Raw genomic sequence first — 5,194 nt, forward strand, 5'->3', positions numbered from 1 at the left:
ACCTCTCGCTGGCATATTTGACATTATTGTTGTGTTCAGATAATGTGTTAGAATACTTTTTCTCAAATTTGTTCAGCATTTCAGTTGGAGAAGTTTGACCTTGACCTTGACGTGTTTGTCAATTGTTGTTTAGAATCATAGAATGTAATTGTAGACAACATTAAAGTTGCTTTGAATCAAGACAGACTGTACGTTGTCATATTTCCATAAACGAATTTGTAAATATGGATAATATGTGCCATTCTTCAAAGGAGTGATTGCTGCTTGTCAAAACAATAGACTTTGAAGATGTGGTGCGCTGTGAGTGCCATCTGTGTGGCAACCTTAAAGCTGACAGAGCAAAGCAAAAAAAAAAAACTCACCAATCCTTAGGATATACAGTATTTGATTATAATCCTCAATATGTTCATAGAACAAGACAGAACAGTAGCTCTTTTTCACCTTACGTAAAACAAGACATTATCTATACTGATTAGCTATTTTTCTTGATAAATTAGAATAATCAGGGACCAAGTATAAATATCTTCTCATAGACAAATACACAAATAAATCCTGTCTTATTCTGTCACACTTCTCCTAAGATTCCTTTCTCACAAATGAAACATTCTCAGCAGGGAAGCCGCAGCCTTCAAACCAGTTCCTAAATCAGTTATGTAAGCAGAGGCTTGGCATAAACAAAGCGTAAGCATAGCAAGCACAGCATAAGCATTTTGGAGTACTCCATTTTATAGGGAAAGTACAGACGACAGAGCTCGAGCTTCACCATCCAGTGTTTTTATATGTCAAACATAGCTGTAGGATGAGATCATGTGTTTCAGCAGACACAGGTTTGAGATATGTGGGGATACTGATGAACTTTGGTGGTGAGGTTTTGAGATGGGATGACAGATGAGGTGATAACAGCAGCTGGGAGTAGCAGGGAGAAGCAGGTAGACAGCAAATATGTGGAGATGTGCTTCAGCTCAGTTCAGCTAGAGATTGGAATGGCGCACAGTTGAGATGATTTAACGCCGTCGTATATGTACATGTTAGTGTGTGTGGGTTTGTGTCTGTGTGTTCGTGCAAGTGCCTGTGTGTCTGTGGGCCCTATTTTGACGGCAAAAAAAGCTGGCCGGACTTGCCTGTGCGGGTTGTCAAAAACTCAGACTTGAAACGAAACTCTACACCAAGGCGTGGATTTTGGATATAGGCGTGGCGACTCTTTTCTACCTTTCTTGGAAGAGTGACGTACTATGCCTACATTCTCTGTATTAGCAAGGAAGCAGGAGCTAACCTGTGCTATGGGTTAATTTAATTAATCTATTTCAGATATCCTCAAAGTTAACACATATCCTAGCAGGCTTTCAAAAAAGAATACAAGGTTTGTTTAAAAGGATAAACCCTTGAAACACTTAAGCATCTGGGAAGGGGTAGCCTATTCTAATTTGAATTTGACTTGAATTGAATGCTAAGTCAGCAAATGTCATCCATGATGTAAATACACTAAGGCAGAAGAGGGAATGCCATGCCACACCAGTGCATTGTCCACAAAAGATCTCTTTCCTTGCCTTCAACAAAATACAGAAAGAGATTTTGTTCAGGTGTTCAACTTCACCAACATTAACATAATTTGCAGCCGTCCATGTCTTTTGTGTTCCCCATTCATGTAGGCTAATGGAAACTGATGCCCTTGTGTTGTAAGCATTAGTTTCTTTCCCTGTCTCTGGGATATCCCTTACAGTCACTACATCTACACATATAGTCATCAGTAGTCCCGTGTTAGATAAATAAATACCCTTATAGACTAGTCTATGTGTACACTCTCTTTCCTTCATCCAATGCTTGGGCTTCCACTCACCTGTTCGGTTCTGCTGAGGTTCTGGATGCATGGACTGCATCAAATAGCCTAGAAAATCATTTACCCTGATGAACAATATAACTTATAAATATTTAAGTCAGTTCAAAAGGATGGGGCTGGGGGGGCATATTAAGACAGTTATGACAAGCTACAATAATGTGTTAACGATTGTAATTGTTTTGATCAACAGGGGAAGGTTTATCTCTGGCAAACACTGTCCAGAGCCCCCGGCGATATTGCCATCTTCTTGTATTGCATTCTGGTCTGACACATTGAGTTTAAAATAATGATTTGACAATTGCCATTGGTTGGCTTCAACCAAACGTTTTGCTAATTAACTTTGGCCTGGCTCTGCCCTTTTAATGCCTTAACCGCTTGTTCATTTTTTCATGTGTATTTGTGTGCGTGTGTGTGTCTGTGACTGAGAGAGAGTGAGAGAGAGAGAGAGAGAGAGTCTAGTGAGTGAGTGCATTTCTGATCATGTGTTTCAGCAGACACAGGTTTTAGATATGTGGGGATACTGATGAAGTTTGTTGGTGAGGTTTTGAGATGGGATGACAGATGAGGTGATAACAGCAGCTGGGAGTAGCAGGGAGAAGCAGGTAGACAGCAAATATGTGGAGATGTGCTTCAGTTCAGTTCAGCTAGAGACTGGAATGGTGCCCAGTTGACCTGATTTAACTCTGTCGTATATGTACATGTTAGTGTGTGGGTGTGTGTGTATGTGTGTGTGTGTGGGAGGGTGTGTGTGTGTGCAAGTGCCTGTGGGCCCTATTTAGACGGCAAAAATGGCTGCCTGAAATGGCTTATGCCGCCTATAGGTGAAAAAACTCTCCACTGAGGCATTTTGGATATAGGCAAATACTGTATGTGGAGATGTGTTTCAGTTCAGTTCAGTTGGGGAATGGAATAGTACACCGTTGACCCTATTTAACTCCGTTGTACACGTTAGTGTGTGTGTGTGTGTGTGTGTGTGTGTGTGTGTGTGTGTGTGTGTGTGTGTGTGTGTGTGTGTGTCTGTGTCTGTGTGTGTGTGTGTGTGTGTGTGTGTGTGTGTGTGTGTGTGTACGTGAGTGAGGGAGTGTGTTTGTGCTCGTCTGTTTGTGATGGGTGCCCTGATACTCCTTAATGCTATCAATGCAATATTTCATCTACACCTTATTTCTATCTTGGAAAAGTTCCATGTCTGTCCTTCAGGTGCTCTGTGAGAGAGATGCCTTTGCTGCCCTGCTGAAGGGCCTGACAGGAAGGGAGTGGAGCCAAGGCAAACCAGTCAAACAGGTTTACAGTGCGTCCCGTCACTTATACTGCTTTGGCTTCGACTTCTTCCAGGAAACCCAGACACACATGTTCAACCCCCACCCCCCCTCTCGCTATCTCTCTCTCACACACACACACACAGTGAGAGAGAGAGAGAGAGAGAGAGAGAGAGAGAGTCAGATTCATGCATCCACAGTCCACGATCACATATTCCCTCATGCCAAGGTGAGGAATTTCACACACACGACCGCTTACTCTTGGAGGCTGCCAGAGACCGAGAGATTCTAATCGGAAGTTCTTCTCTGACTGTCAGTGTGAATATGGACTTCCTATAAATATTTTCAACATGGAAGTACAAAAGTAATCTTCTTCTTTTTTTTTATTGTTTGGGCCGTTGGCAGTACAGTACAAATGGGTGTGTGTCGATGTGCTAAATAAGAGAGAGAGCAAGAAAGAAAGACCCACAGACAGAAATGCCACCCACACAAATTATCTTGCAAACAAATACTGATGACTCATTCCATTGCTTAAAAAAAAAAAAAAAAAAAAAAACGAAATTCACTGGAGTGGTTTCAGGAAAACCTGTTGTTTTTTTGCTTTGCACTGTATCAGCCTTGCCAAACACTTCAATGCAAATCTCAAGTACTTTCTTTCAATGCACAATATCATGACATAAATAAATTCTATTAGCAAGTAGAATAAGCTGTCTGTTTCTGAAATGTCTTTTAAACATATTTCTGAGAGGAAATATGGTCCCAATGAACGCTTAGGGTGTATGGCTAATATTTCCTCTGTAAATCTCCAGAGAGGGAGTATGAAGTGATAGGAATGGTGTGTGTGTGCATATGGGATAAAAATAGCAACAGTATCACTCTAACATCACTCTAAGTTTCGTCAAAGGAAAATACCCTCCAACACCATGACTCACACAGTACTCACATACATTTCTGTCTCTGTAGTTATCTGTGTGTGTGTCTGTATGTGTGTGTGTGTGTGTTTACACGTGTGCGTGTATGAGCTTGCTTGTGGTCACATGCAAGTGTCAACCGATATTGAAACTACGCCGTGCCCACATTCGAGTAACAGGGAGTGACCAATGAAGGACAAAAACAAAGTTGACATGTGTGAATGCGCTCAGATAGGACAGCAGGTTGAGACACAGACACACACACACACACACACACACACACACACAGACACACAGACACACACACAGACACAAACACACACACAAACACACACACAGACACACACACACACACACACACACACACACACACACACTCAAACAGCCCGTAGGAGGAGACAGCCCAGGATGGGCAGGAGAGCCCTGTGTTCTCACCTGGTGGTGGAGAAACACTGGATGCTGGGGACATAGAACCCTGGAGGTAACCCCTGGTCTGTGTGGTGTGTGTGGTGCAGAGACAAGAGAGGGCATGCAGGACAAGGGCTGTTTGTGTGTGTGTGTATGTGTGTGTGTGTGTGTGTGTGTGTGTGTGTGTGTGTGTGTGTGTGTGTGTGTTTGTGTGTGTGTGTGAGTGTGTGTGTGTGTGTGTGTGTGTGTGTGTGTGTGTGTGTGTGTGTGTGTGTGTGTGTGTGTGTGTTGTGTGAAAGGGGGGGAAGGAGCAATATTCATAAAGAGCTTTTTGTCAGTCCTGCCTTAGAAAAACTGTCCATGCTAATAGCTTTCTGAATGCATAACATCGCTAATATGTGTCAGACTAGAGAGAGAGAGAGAGAAAGAGAGAGAGAGAGAGAAATACTGCCTCTTCCTGTTCTTTCTCTCTCTCCTTATCTCTGTTCTCTCTCACTCACACACACACACACATTTTATTTCTCTCCTTAACATGCACATATATTCTGTCGTTCACCCTGGGTCTAACAATGAGGCACATTTACATTCTAATGAGGACATGAGTAGCAAACAGAGAGCGTTCAGCGGGAGAGGAGAGGAGAGGAGAGGAGAGGAGAGGAGAGGAGGGGTGGGAAGACGAGACGATAGGATAGGAGAGGAGGGGTGAGGAGAGGATAGCAAAGGAGAGGAGGAGTGAGGAGAGGAGAGGAAAGGAGAGGAGGTGTGAGGAGGGGAGGGCAGAG

The sequence above is a fragment of the Sprattus sprattus genome, assembly GCF_963457725.1.
Source record: "Sprattus sprattus genome assembly, chromosome: 1".
NCBI classification, from domain to species: Eukaryota; Metazoa; Chordata; class Actinopteri; order Clupeiformes; family Clupeidae; genus Sprattus; species Sprattus sprattus.